This window comes from Ovis canadensis, chromosome 22, assembly GCF_042477335.2.
Source record: "Ovis canadensis isolate MfBH-ARS-UI-01 breed Bighorn chromosome 22, ARS-UI_OviCan_v2, whole genome shotgun sequence".
Classification (NCBI taxonomy): domain Eukaryota; kingdom Metazoa; phylum Chordata; class Mammalia; order Artiodactyla; family Bovidae; genus Ovis; species Ovis canadensis.
Window position 1 is genome coordinate 4,776,559 of NC_091266.1, and position 14,285 is coordinate 4,790,843.

The following is a 14,285-nucleotide window of genomic DNA, read 5'->3' on the forward strand; positions in this document are numbered from 1 at the left end:
CTGGAGGACCTCTCGCCTTTCCTGTGGAGAGCGCCTCCTCTTGAGATGCGACGGGAACGCCGGGAATTCTTTCCCTACGAAACAGGGAAAGGATCCCTCATCTCGAGATAGGAGGCGGAAACGGCGCTCCCCTGGATGTGTGCGGGACCCCAAGTGCTTCCTCTCGAGTTCAGACGGGTATGTCGGGGAACTTCTTGAGTTGCAGCAAGGGTGTGAAGGACCCTTTGGAAGTTCCAGTGGTTAGATGTGATTGGCCTCGAGAAGCCTCAGCGGAAATGGGCCTCATCTCGCCTGGAGGGCAAAACCTCCTGGATTTTCTCGAGTTGCGGCAGGTGCTCTCGACTTACGACGGGGACCTCAGGGACCCGCTCTGGTGGCCTCAGGAAAGGCCAGTCCCCATGCGAGTTCCTCGGGGGCCTCTAGGGATTCCTCTCCCGTCGATGCCGGGGCCTAAGACCTTGTGTGGAGTCGGGGCCGGAACCTGAGGATTCCTCTCCAGTGCTGACATGGATCTTGGGGTACTTCTGGAGTCTCCCCAGGGGAGTCAGTCCTCGTCTCGAATGCGGGCATGCACTTGCGCTTTCCTCCAGAACGGTAGCAGCAGTGTCACGCAGTCCGCCGCGTGGATCAAAGGATCTATGGTTTTCCCTCGAGTCTTTCCCACGAGGCTTTCCCAGGAGGCTTTCCCACAGGGCTGTCCCAAGTGCACACGTGGTGGGAGTCGATCCTCGGCTTGAACGTCAAGGCAGTGCAGGGAAAACAGGTTCCTCTGGAATGGACTGACACATCTGGGTGACTCTTGGAATGGTGTCACGACCCTGGAGTTCCTCTCGCATTTCCTGTGGAGAGCGCCTCCTCTTGAGATGCGACTGGAACGCCGGGAATTCTTTCCCTACGAAACAGGGAAAGGATCCCTCATCTCGAGCGAGGAGGCGGAAACGGGGCTCCCCTGGATGTGTGCGGGACACCACGTGCTTCCTCTCGAGTGGAGACGGGTATGTCGGGGAGCTTCTTGAGTTGCAGCAAGGGTGTGAAGGACCCTTTGGAAGTTCCAGTGGTTAGACGTGATTGGCCTCGAGAAGCCTCAGCGGAAATGGGCCTCATCTCGCCTGGAGGGCAAAACCTCCTGGATTTTCTCGAGTTGCGGCAGGTGCTCTCGACTTACGACGGGGACCTCAGGGAACCGCTCTGGTGGCCTCAGGAAAGGCCCGTCCCCATGCGAGTTCCTCGGGGGCCTCTCGGGATTCCTCTCCCGTCGATGCAGGGGCCTAAGACCTTGTGTGGAGTCGGGGCCGGAACCTGAGGATTCCTCTCCAGTGCTGACATGGATCTTGGGGTACTTCTGGAGTCTCCCCAGGGGAGTCAGTCCTCGTCTCGAATGCGGGCATGCACTTGCGCTTTCCTCCAGAGCGGTAGCAGCAGTGTCACGCAGTCCGCCGCGTGGATCAAAGGATCTATGGTTTTCCCTCGAGTCTTTCCCACGAGGCTTTCCCACGAGGCTTTCCCACAGGGCTGTCCCACGTGCACACGTGGTGGGAGTCGATCCTCGGCTTGAACGTCCAGGCAGTGCAGGGAAAACAGGTTCCTCTGGAACGGACTGACACATCTGGGGGACTCTTGGAATGGTGGCACGACCCTGGAGTTCCTCTCGCCTTTCCTGTGGAGAGCGCCTCCTCTTGAGATGCGACTGGAACGCCGGGAATTCTTTCCCTACGAAACAGGGAAAGGATCCCTCATCTCGAGCTAGGAGGCGGAAACGGGGCTCCCCTGGATGTGTGCGGGACACCACGTGCTTCCTCTCGAGTGCAGACGGGTATGTCGGGGAACTTCTTGAGTTGCAGCAAGGGTGTGAAGGACCCTTTGGAAGTTCCAGTGGTTAGATGTGATTGGTCTCGAGAAGCCTCAGCGGAAATGGGCCTCATCTCGCCTGGAGGGCAAAACCTCCTGGATTTTCTCGAGTTGCGGCAGGTGCTCTCGACTTACGACGGGGACCTCAGGGACCCGCTCTGGTGGCCTCAGGAAAGGCCAGTCCCCATGCGAGTTCCTCGGGGGCCTCTCGGGATTCCTCTCCCGTCGATGCCGGGGCCTAAGACCTTGTGTGGAGTCGGGGCCGGAACCTGAGGATTCCTCTCCAGTGCTGACATGGATCTTGGGGTACTTCTGGAGTCTCCCCAGGGGAGTCAGTCCTCGTCTCGAATGCGAGCATGCACTTGCGCTTTCCTCCAGAGCGGTAGCATCAGTGTCACGCAGTCCGCCACGTGGATCAAAGGATCTATGGTTTTCCCTCGAGTCCTTCCCACGAGGCTTCCCCAGGAGGCTTTCCCACAGGGCTGTCCCACGTGCAGACGTGGTGGGACTCGATCATCGGCTTGAACGTCAAGGCAGTGCAGGGAAAACAGGTTCCTCTGGAATGGACTGACACATCTGGGGGACTCTTGGAATGGTGGCACGACCCTGGAGTTCCTCTTGCCTTTCCTGTGGAGAGCGCCTCCTCTTGAGATGCGACGGGAACGCCGGGAATTCTTTCCCTACGAAACAGGGAAAGGATCCCTCATCTCGAGCTAGGAGGCGGAAACGGGGCTCCCCTGGATGTGTGTGGGACCCCACGTGCTTCCTCTCGAGTGGAGACGGGTATGTCGGGGAACTTCTTGAGTTGCAGCAATGGTGTGAAGGACCCTTTGGAAGTTCCAGTGGTTAGATTTGATTGGCCTCGAGAAGCCTCAGCGGAAAAGGTCCTCATCTCGCCTGGAGGGCAAAACCTCCTGGATTTTCTCGAGTTGCGGCAGGTGCTCTCGACTTACGACGGGGACCTGAGGGACCCTCTCTGGTGGCCTCAGGAAAGGCCAGTCCCCATGCGAGTTCCTCGGGGGCCTCTCGGGATTCCTCTCCCGTCAATGCCGGGGCCTAAGACCTTGTGTGGAGTCGGGGCCGGAACCTGAGGATTCCTCTCCAGTGCTGACATGGATCTTGGGCTACTTCTGGAGTCTCCCCAGGGGAGTCAGTCCTCGTCTCGAATGCGAGCATGCACTTGCGCTTTCCTCCAGAGCGGTAGCATCAGTGTCACGCAGTCCGCCGCGTGGATCAAAGGATCTATGGTTTTCCCTCGAGTCCTTCCCACGAGGCTTTCCCAGGAGGCTTTCGCACAGGGCTGTCCCACGTGCAAAAGTGGTGGGACTCGATCATCGGCTTGAACGTCAAGGCAGTGCAGGGAAAACAGGTTCCTCTGGAATGGACTGACACATCTGGGGGACTCTTGGAATGGTGGCACGACCCTGGAGTTCCTCTTGCCTTTCCTGTGGAGAGCGCCTCCTCTTGAGATGCGAGGGGAACGCTGGGAATTCTTTCCCTACGAAACAGGGAAAGGATCCCTCATCTCGAGCTAGGAGGTGGAAACGGGGCTCCCCTGGATGTGTGCGGGACACCACGTGCTTCCTCTCGAGTGGAGACGGGTATGTCGGGGAACTTCTTGCGTTGCAACAAGGGTGTGAAGGACCCTTTGGAAGTTCCAGTGGTTAGACGTGATTGGCCTCGAGAAGCCTCAGCGGAAATGGGCCTCATCTCGCCTGGAGGGCAAAACCTCCTGGATTTTCTCGAGTTGCGGCAGGTGCTCTCGACTTACGACGGGGACCTCAGGGACCCGCTCTGGTGGCCTCAGGAAAGGCCAGTCACCATGCGAGTTCCTCGGGGGCCTCTCGGGATTCCTCTCCCGTCGATGCCGGGGCCTAAGACCTTGTGTGGAGTCGGGGCCGGAACCTGAGGATTCCTCTCCAGTGCTGACATGGATCTTGGGGTACTTCTGGAGTCTCCCCAGGGGAGTCAGTCCTCGTCTCGAATGCGGGCATGCACTTGCCCTTTCCTCCAGAGCGGTAGCAGCAGTGTCACGCAGTCCGCCGCGTGGATCAAAGGATCTATGGTTTTCCCTCAAGTCTTTCCCACGAGGCTTTCCCACGAGGCTTTCCCACAGGGCTGTCCCACGTGCACACGTGGTGGGAATCGATCTTCGGCTTGAACGTCAAGGCAGTGCAGGGAAAACAGGTTCCTCTGGAATGGACTGACACATCTGGGGGACTTTTGGAATGGTGGCATGACCCTGGAGTTCCTCTCGCCTTTCCTGTGGAGAGCGCCACCTCTTGAGATGCGACGGGAACGCCGGGAATTCTTTCCCTACGAAGCAGGGAAAGGATCCCACATCTCGAACTAGGAGGCGGAAACGGGGCTCCCCTGGATGTGTGTGGGACACCACGTGCTTCCTCTCGAGTGCAGACGGGTATGTCGGGGAACTTCTTGAGTTGCAGCAAGGGTGTGAAGGACCCTTTGGAAGTTCCAGTGTTTAGATATGATTAGCCTCGAGAAGCCTCAGCGGAAATGAGCCTCATCTCGCCTGGAGGGCAAAACCTCCTGGATTTTCTCGAGTTGCGGCAGGTGATCTCGACTTTCGACGGGGACCTCTGGGACCCGCTCTGGTGGCCTCAGGAAAAGCCAGTCCCCATGCGAGTTCCTCGGGGGCCTCTCGGATTCCCTCTCCCGTTGATGCCGGGGCCTAAGACCTTGTGTGGAGTCGGGGCCGGAACCTGAGGATTCCTCTCCAGTGCTGACATGGATCTTGGTGTACTTCTGGAGTCTCCCCAGGGGAGTCAGTCCTCATCTCGAATGCGGGCATGCACTTGCGCTTTCCTCCAGAGCGGTAGCAGCAGTGTCACGCAGTCCGCCGCGTGGATCAAAGGATCTATGGTTTTCCCTCGAGTCTTTCCCACGAGGCTTTCCCACGAGGCTTTCCCACAGGGCTGTCCCACCTGCACACGTGGTGGTAGTCGATCCTCGGCTTGAACGTCAAGGCAGTGCAGGGAAAACAGGTTCCTCTGTAATGGACTGACACATCTGGGGGTCTCTTGGAATGGTGGCACGACCCTGGAGTTCCTCTCGCCTTTCCTGTGGAGAGCGCCTCCTCTGGAAATGCGACGGGAACGCCGGGAATTCTTTCCCTACGAAACAGGGAAAGGATCCCTCATCTCGAGCTAGGAGGCGGAAACGGGGCTCCCCTGGATGTGTGCGGGACCCCACGTGCTTCCCCTCGAGTGGAGACGGGTATGTCGGGGAACTTCTTGAGTTGCAGCAAGGGTGTGAAGGACCCTTTGGAAGTTCCAGTGGTTAGACGTGATTAGCCTCGAGAAGCCTCAGCGGAAATGGGCCTCATCTCGCCTGGAGGGCAAAACCTCCTGGATTTTCTCGAGTTGCCGCAGGTGCTCTCGACTTACGACGGGGACCTCAGGGACCCGCTCTGGTGGCCTCAGGAAAGGCCAGTCCCCATGCGAGTTCCTCGGGGGCCTCTCGGGATTCCTCTCCCGTCGATGCCGTGGCCTAAGACCTTGTGTGGAGTCGGGGCCGGAACCTGAGGATTCCTCTCCAGTGCTGACATGGATCTTGGGGTACTTCTGGAGTCTCCCCAGGGGAGTCAGTCCTCGTCTCGAATGCGGGCATGCACTTGCGCTTTCCTCCAGAGCGGTAGCAGCAGTGTCACGCAGTCCGCCGCGTGGATCAAAGGATCTATGGTTTTCCCTCGAGTCTTTCCCACGAGGCTTTCCCACGAGGCTTTCCCACAGGGCTGTCCCACGTGCACACGTGGTGGGAGTCGATCCTCGGCTTGAACGTCAAGGCAGTGCAGGGAAAACAGGTTCCTCTGGAATGGACTGACACATCTGGGGGACTCTTGGAATGGTGTCTCGACACTGGAGTTCCTATCGCCTTTCCTGTGGAGAGCGCCTCCTCTTGAGATGCGACGGGAACGTCGGGAATTCTTTCCCTACGAAACAGGGAGAGGATCCCTCGTCTCGAGCTAGGAGGCGGAAACGGGGCTCCCCTGGATGTGTGCGGGACCCACGTGCTTCCTCTGGAGTGGAGACGGGTATGTCGGGGAACTTCTTGAGTTGCAGCAAGGGTGTGAAGGACCCTTTGGAAGTTCCAGTGGTTAGACGTGATTAGCCTCGAGAAGCCTCAGCGGAAATGGGCCTCATCTCGCCCGGAGGGCAAAACCTCCTGGATTTTCTCGAGTTGCGGCAGGTGCTCTCGACTTACGACGGGGACCTCAGGGACCCTCTCTGGTGGCCTCAGGAAAGGCCAGTCCCCATGCGAGTTCCTCCGGGGCCTCTCGGGATTCCTCTCCCGTCGATGCCGGGGCCTAAGACCTTGTGTGGAGTCGGGACCGGAACCTGAGGATTCCTCTCCAGTGCTGACATGGATCTTGGGGTACTTATGGAGTCTCCCCAGGGGAGTCAGACCTCATCTCGAATGCGGACATGCACTTGCGTTTTCCTCCAGAGCGGTAGCAGCAGTGTCACCCAGTCCGCCGCGTGGATCAAAGGATCTATGGTTTTCCCTCGAGTCTTTCCCACGAGGCTTTCCCACGAGGCTTTCCCACAGGGCTGTCCCACGTGCACACGTGGTGGGAGTCGATCCTCGGCTTGAACGTCAAGGCAGTGCAGGGAAAACAGGTTCCTCTGGAATGGACTGACATATCTGGGGGACTCTTGGAATGGTGTCTCGACCCTGGAGTTCCTTTCGCCTTTCCTGTGGAGAGCGCCTCCTCTTGAGATGCGACGGGAACGCCGGGAATTCTTTCCCTACGAAACAGGGAAAGGATCCCTCATCTCGAGCTAGGAGGCGGAAATGGGGCTCCCCTGGATGTGTGTGGGACACCACGTGCTTCCTCTCGAGTGGAGACGGGTATGTCGGGGAACTTCTTGAGTTGCAGCTATGGTGTGAAGGACCCTTTGGAAGTTCCAGTTGTTAGATGTGATTGGCCTTGAGAAGCCTCAGCGGAAATGGGCCTCATCTCGCCTGGAGGGCAAAACCTCCTGGATTTTCTCGAGTTGCGGCAGGTGCTCTCGACTTACGACGGGGACCTCAGGGACCCGCTCTGGTGGCCTCAGGAAAGGCCAGTCCCCATGCGAGTTCCTCGGGGGCGTCTCGGGATTCCTCTCCCGTCGATGCCGGGGCCTAAGACCTTGTGTGGAGTCGGGGCCGGAACCTGAGGATTCCTCTCCAGTGCTGACATGGATCTTGGGCTACTTCTGGAGTCTCCCCAGGGGAGTCAGTCCTCGTCTCGAATGCGGGCATGCATTGCGCTTTCCTCCAGAGCGGTAGCAGCAGTGTCACGCATTCCCCGCGTGGATCAAAGGATCTATGGTTTTCCCTCGAGTCTTTCCCACGAGGCTTTCCCACGAGGCTTTCCCACAGGGCTGTCCCACGTGCACACGTGGTTGGAGTCGATCCTCGGCTTGAACGTCAAGGCAGTGCAGGGAAAACAGGTTCCTATGAATGGACTGACACATCTGGGGGACTCTTGGAATGGTGGCACGACCCTGGAGTTCCTCTCGCCTTTCCTGTGGAGAGCGCCTCCTCTTGAGATGCGACGGGAACGCTGGAAATTCTTTCCCTACGAAACAGGGAAAGGATCCCTCATCTCGAGCTAGGAGGCGGAAACGGGGCTCCTCTGGATGTGTACGGGACGCACGTGCTTCCTCTCGAGTGGAGACGGGTATGTCGGGGAACTTCTTGAGTTGCAGCAAGGGTGTGAAGGACCCTTTGGAAGTTCCAGTGGCTAGACGTGATTAGCCCCGAGAAGCCTCAGCGGAAATGGGCCTCATCTCGCCTGGCGGGCAAAACCTCCTGGATTTTCTCGAGTTGCGGAAGGTGCTCTCGACTTACGACGGGTACCTCAGGGACCCGCTCTGGTGGCCTCAGGAAAGGCCAGTCCCCATGCGAGTTCCTCGGGGGCCTCTCGCGATTCCTCTCACGTCGATGCCGGGGCCTAAGACCTTGTGTGGAGTCGGGGCCGGAACCTGAGGATTCCTCTCCAGTGCTGACATGGATCTTGGGGTACTTCTGGAGTCTCCCCAGGGGAGTCAGTCCTCGTCTCGTTTGCGAGCATGCATTGCGCTTTCCTCCAGAGCGGTAGCAGCAGTGTCACGCATTCCCCCCGTGGATCAAAGGATCTATGGTTTTCCCACGAGTCTTTCCCACGAGGCTTTCCCACGAGGCTTTCCCACAGGGCTGTCCCACGTGCACACGTGGTGGGAGTCGATCCTCGGCTTGAACGTCAAGGCAGTGCAGGGAAAACAGGTTCCTATGGAATGGACTGACACATCTGGGGGACTCTTGGAATGGCGGCACGACCCTGGAGTTCCTCTCGCCTTTCCTGTGGAGAGCGCCTCCTCTTGAGATGCGACGGGAACGCTGGAAATTCTTTCCCTACGAAAGAGGGAAAGGATCCCTCATCTCGAGCTAGGAGGCGAAAAGGGGCTCCTCTGGATGTGTACGGGACGCACGTGCTTCCTCTCGAGTGGAGACGGGTATGTCGGGGAACTTTTTGAGTTGCAGCAAGGGTGTGAAGGACCCTTTGGAAGTTCCACTGGTTAGACGTGATTAGCCTCGAGAAGCCTCAGCGGAAATGGGCCTCATCTCGCCTGGAGGGCAAAACCTCCTGGATTTTCTCGAGTTGCGGCAGGTGCTCTCGACTTACGACGGGGATCTCAGGGACCCGCTCTGGTGGCCTCAGGAAAGGCCAGTCCCCATGCGAGTTCCTCGGGGGCGTCTCGGGATTCCTCTCCCGTCGATGCCGGGGCCTAAGACCTTGTGTGGAGTCGGGGCCGGAACCTGAGGATTCCTCTCCATTGCTGACATGGATCTTGGGGTACTTCTGGAGTCTCCCCAGGGGAGTCAGTCCTCGTCTCGAATGCGGGCATGCACTTGCGCTTTCCTCCAGAGCGGTAGCAGCAGTGTCACGCAGTCCGCCGCGTGGATCAAAGGATCTATGGTTTTCCCTCGAGTCTTTCCCACGAGGCTTTCCCTCGAGCCTTTCCCACAGGGCTGTCCCACGTGCACACGTGGTGGGAGTCGATCCTCGGCTTGAACGTCAAGGCAGTGCAGGGAAAACAGGTTTCTCTGGAATGGACTGACACATCTGGGGGACTCTTGTAATGGTGGCATGACACTGGAGTTCCTCTTGCCTTTCCTGTGGAGAGCGCCTCCTCTTGAGATGCGACGGGAACGCCGGGAATTCTTTCCCTACGAAACAGGGAAAGGATCCCTCATCTCGAGCTAGGAAGCGGAAACGGGGCTCCCCTGGATGTGTGCGGGACGCACGTGCTTCCTCTCCAGTGGAGACGGGTATGTCGGGGAACTTCTTGAGTTGCAGCAAGGGTGTGAAGGACCCTTTGGAAGTTCCAGTGGTTAGACGTGATTAGCCTCGAGAAGCCTCAGCGGAAATGGGCCTCATCTCGCCTGGAGAGCAAAACCTCGTGGATTTTCTCGAGTTGCGGCAGGTGCTCTCGACTTACGACGGGGACCTCAGCGACCCGCTCTGGTGGCCTCAGGAAAGGCCAGTCCCCATGCGAGTTCCTCGGGGGCCTCTCGGGATTCCTCTCCCGTCGATGCCGGGGCCCAAGACCTTGTGTGGAGTCGGGGCCGGAACCTGAGGATTCCTCTCCAGTGCTGACATGGATCTTGGGGTACTTCTGGAGTCTCCCCAGGGGAGTCAGTCCTCGTCTCGTTTGCGGGCATGCATTGCGCTTTCCTCCAGAGCGGTAGCAGCAGTGTCACGCAGTCCGCCGCGTGGATCAAGGATCTATGGTTTTCCCTCGAGTCTTTCCCACGAGGCTTTCCCACGAGGCTTTCCCACAGGGCTATCCCACGTGCACAAGTGGTGGGAGTCGTTCCTCGGCTTGAACGTCAAGGCAGTGCAGGGAAAACAGGTTCCTCTGGAATGGACTGACACATCTGGGGGACTCTTGGAATGGTGTCACGACCCTGGAGTTCCTCTCGCCTTTCCTGTGGAGAGCGCCTCCTCTTGAGATGCGACTGGAACGCCGGGAATTCTTTCCCTACGAAACAGGGAAAGGATCCCTCATCTCGAGCTAGGAGGCGGAAACGGGGCTCCCCTGGATGTGTGCGGGACCCCACGTGCTTCCTCTCGAGTGGAGACGGGTATGTCGGGGAACTTCTTGCGTTGCAGCAAGGGTGAGAAGGACCCTTTGGATATTCCAGTGGTTAGACGTGATTAGCCTCGAGAAGCCTCAGCGGAAATGGGCCTCATCTCGCCTGGAGGGCAAAACCTCGTGGATTTTCTCGAGTTGCGGCAGGTGCTCTCGACTTACGACGGGGACCTCAGGGACCCGCTCTGGTGGCCTCAGGAAAGGCCAGTCCCCATGCGAGTTCCTCGGGGGCCTCTCGGGATTCCTCTCCCGTCGATGCCGGGGCCTAAGACCTTGTGTGGAGTCGGGGCCGGAACCTGAGGATTCCTCTCCAGTGCTGACATGGATCTTGGGGTACTTCTGGAGTCTCCCCAGGGGAGTCAGTCCTCGTCTCGAATGCGGGCATGCACTTGCGCTTTCCTCCAGAGCGGTAGCAGCAGTGTCACGCAGTCCGCCGCGTGGATCTAAGGACGTTTGGTTTTCCCTCGAGTCTTTCCCACGAGGCTTTCCCACGAGTCTGTCCCACGTGCAAACGTGGTGGGAGTCGATCCTCGGCTTGAACGTCAAGGCAGTGCAGGGAAAACAGGTTCCTCTGGAATGGACTGACACATCTGGGGGACTCTTGGAATGGTGTCACCACCCTGGAGTTCCTCTTGCATTTCCTGTGGAGAGCGCCTCCTCTTGAGATGCGACGGGAACGCCGGGAATTCTTTCCCTACGAAACAGGGAAAGGATCCCTCATCTCGAGCTAGGAGGCGGAAACGGGGCTCCCCTGGATGTGTGCGGGACACCACGTGCTTCCCCTCGAGTGCAGACGGGTATGTCGGGGAACTTCTTGAGTTGCAGCAATGGTGTGAAGGACCCTTTGGCAGTTCCAGTGGTTAGATGTGATTGGCCTCGAGAAGCCTCAGCGGAAATGGGCCTCATCTCGCCTGGAGGGCAAAACCTCCTGGATTTTCTCGAGTTGCGGCAGGTGCTCTCGACTTACGACGGGGACCTCAGGGAACCGCTCTGGTGGCCTCAGGAAAGACCAGTCCCCATGCGAGTTCCTCGGGGGCCTCTCGGGATTCCTCTCCCGTCGATGCCGGGGCCTAAGACCTTGTGTGGAGTCGGGGCCGGAACCTGAGGATTCCTCTCCAGTGCTGACATGGATCTTGGGGTACTTCTGGAGTCTCCCCAGGGGAGTCAGTCCTCGTCTCGAATGCGGGCATGCATTGCGCTTTCCTCCAGAGCGGTAGCAGCAGTGTCACGCAGTCCGCCGAGTGGATTAAAGGATCTATGGTTTTCCCTCGAGTCTTTCCCACGAGGCTTTCCCACGAGGCTTTCCCACAGGGCTGTCCCACGTGCTCACGTGGTGGGAGTCGATCCTCGGCTTGAACGTCAAGGCAGTGCAGGGAAAACAGGTTCCTCTGGAATGGACTGACTCATCTGGGGGACTCTTGGAATGGTGGCACGAACCTGGAGTTCCTCTCGCCTTTCCTGTGGAGAGCGCCTCCTCTTGAGTTGCGACGGGAACGCCGGGAATTCTTTCCCTACGAAACAGGGAAAGGATCCCTCATCTCGAGCTAGGAGGCGGAAACTGTGCTCCCCTGGATGTGTGCAGGACACCACGTGCTTCCTCTCGAGTGCAGATGGGTATGTCGGGGAACTTCTTGAGTGGCAGCAATGGTGTGAAGGACCCTTTGGAAGTTCCAGTGGTTAGATGTGATTGGCCTCGAGAAGCCTCAGCGGGAATGGGCCTCATCTCGCCTGGAGGGCAAAACCTCCTGGATTTTCTCGAGTTGCGGCAGGTGCTCTCGACTTACGACGGGGACCTCAGGGAACCGCTCTGGTGGCCTCAGGAAAGGCCAGTCCCCATGCGAGTTCCTCGGGCGCCTCTCGGGATTCCTCTCCCGTCGATGCCGGGGCCTAAGACCTTGTGTGGAGTCGGGGCCGGAACCTGAGGATTCCTCTCCAGTGCTGACATGGATCTTGGGGTACTTCTGGAGTCTCCCCAGGGGAGTCAGTCCTCGTCTCGAATGCGGGCATGCACTTGCGCTTTCCTCCAGAGCGGTAGCAGCAGTGTCACGCAGTCCGCCGCGTGGATCAAAGGATCTATGGTTTTCCCTCGAGTCTTTCCCACGAGGCTTTCCCACGAGGCTTTCCCACAGGGCTGTCTCAAGTGCACACGTGGTGGGAGTCGATTCTCAGCTTGAACGTCAAGGCAGTGCAGGGAAAACAGGTTCCTCTGGAATGGACTGACACATCTGGGGGACTCTTGGAATGGTGGCACGACCCTTCAGTTCCTCTCGCCTTTCCTGTGGAGAGCGCCTCCTCTTGAGATGCGACGGGAACGCCGGGAATTCTTTCCCTACGAAACTGGGAAAGGTTCCCTCATCTCGAGCTAGGAGGCGGAAACGGGGCTCCCCTGGATGTGTGCGGGACCCCACGTGCTTCCTCTCGAGTGGAGACGGGTATGTCGGGGAACTTCTTGAGTTGCAGCAAGGGTGTGAAGGACCCTTTGGAAGTTCCAGTGGTTAGACGTGATTAGCCTCGAGAAGCCTCAGCTTAAATGGGCCTCATCTCGCCTGGAGAGCAAAACCTCCTGGATTTTCTCGAGTTGCGGCAGGAGCTCTCGACTTTCGACGGGGACCTCGGGGACCCCCTCAGGTGGCCTCAGGAAAGGCCAGTCCCCATGCGAGTTCCTCGGGGGCCTCTCGGGATTCCTCTCCCGTCGATGCCGGGGCCTAAGACCTTGTGTGGAGTCGGGGCCGGAACCTGAGGATTCCTCTCCAGTGCTGACATGGATCTTGGGCTACTTATGGAGTCTCCCCAGGGGAGTCAGTCCTCTTCTCGAATGCGGGCATGCAATTGAGCTTTCCTCCAGAGCGGTAGCAGCAGTGTCACGCAGTCCGCCGCGTGGATCAAAGGATCTATGGTTTTCCCTCGAGTCTTTCCCACGAGGCTTTCCCACGAGGCTTTCCCACAGGGCTGTCCCACGTGCACACGTGGTGTGAGTCTATCCTCGGCTTGAACGTCAAGGCAGTGCAGGGAAAACAGGTTCCTCTGGAATGGACTGACACATCTGGGGGAGTCTTGGAATGGTGGCACGACCCTGGAGTTCCTCTCGCCTTTCCTGTGGAGAGAGCCTCCTATTGAGATGCGACGGGAAGGCCGGGAATTCTTTCCCTACGAAACAGGGAAATGATCCCTCATCTCGAGCTAGGAGGCGGAAACGGGGCTCCCCTGGATGTGTGCGGGAACCTCGGGCTTCCTATCGAGTGGAGACGGGTATGTCGGGGAACTTCTTGAGTTGCAGCAAGGGTGTGAAGCACCCTTTGAAAGTTCCAGTGGTTAGATGTGATTAGCCGCGAGAAGCCTCAGCTTAAATGGGCCTCATCTCGCCTGGAGAGCAAAACCTCCTGGATTTTCTCGAGTTGCGACAGGAGCTCTCGACTTTCGACGGGGACCTCGGGGACCCGCTCTGGTGGCCTCAGGAAAGGCCAGTCCCTATGCGAGTTCCTCGGGGGCCTCTCGGGATTCCTCTCCCGTCGATGCCGGGGCCTACGACCTTGTGTGGAGTCGGGGCCGGAACCTGAGTATTCCTCTCCAGTGATGACATGGATCTTGGGGTACTTCTGGAGTCTCCCCAGGGGAGTCAGTGCTCTTCTCGAATGCGGGCATGCACTTGCGCTTTCCTCCAGAGCGGTAGCAGCAGTGTCACGCAGTCCGCCGCGTGGATCAAAGGATCTATGGTTTTCCCTCGAGTCTTTCCCACGAGGCTTTCCCACGAGGCTTTCACACAGGGCTGTCCCCCGTGCACACGTGGTGGGAGTCGATCCTCGGCTTGAACGTCAAGGCAGTGCAGGGAAAACAGGTTCCTCTGGAATGGACTGACACATGTGGGGGACTCTTGGAATGGTGGCACGACCCTGGAGTTCCTCTCGCCTTTCCTGTGGAGAGCGCCTCCTCTTGAGATGCGACGGGAACGCCGGGAATTCTTTCCCTACGAAACAGGGAAAGGATCCCTCATCTCGAGTTAGGAGGCGGAAACGAGGCTCCCCTGGATGTGTGCGGGACCCTCGTGCTTCCTCTCGAGTGGAGACGGGTATGTCGGGGAACTTCTTGAGTTGCAGCAAGGGTGTGAAGGACCCTTTGGAAGTTCCAGTGGTTAGATGTGATTAGCCTCGAGAAGCCTCAGCGGAAATGGGCCTCATCTCGCCTGGAGGGCAAAACCTCCTGGATTTTCTCGAGTTGCGGCAGGTGCTCTCGACTTACGACGGGGACCTCAGGGACCTGCTCTGGTGGCCTCAGGAAAGGCCAGTCCCCATGCGAGAT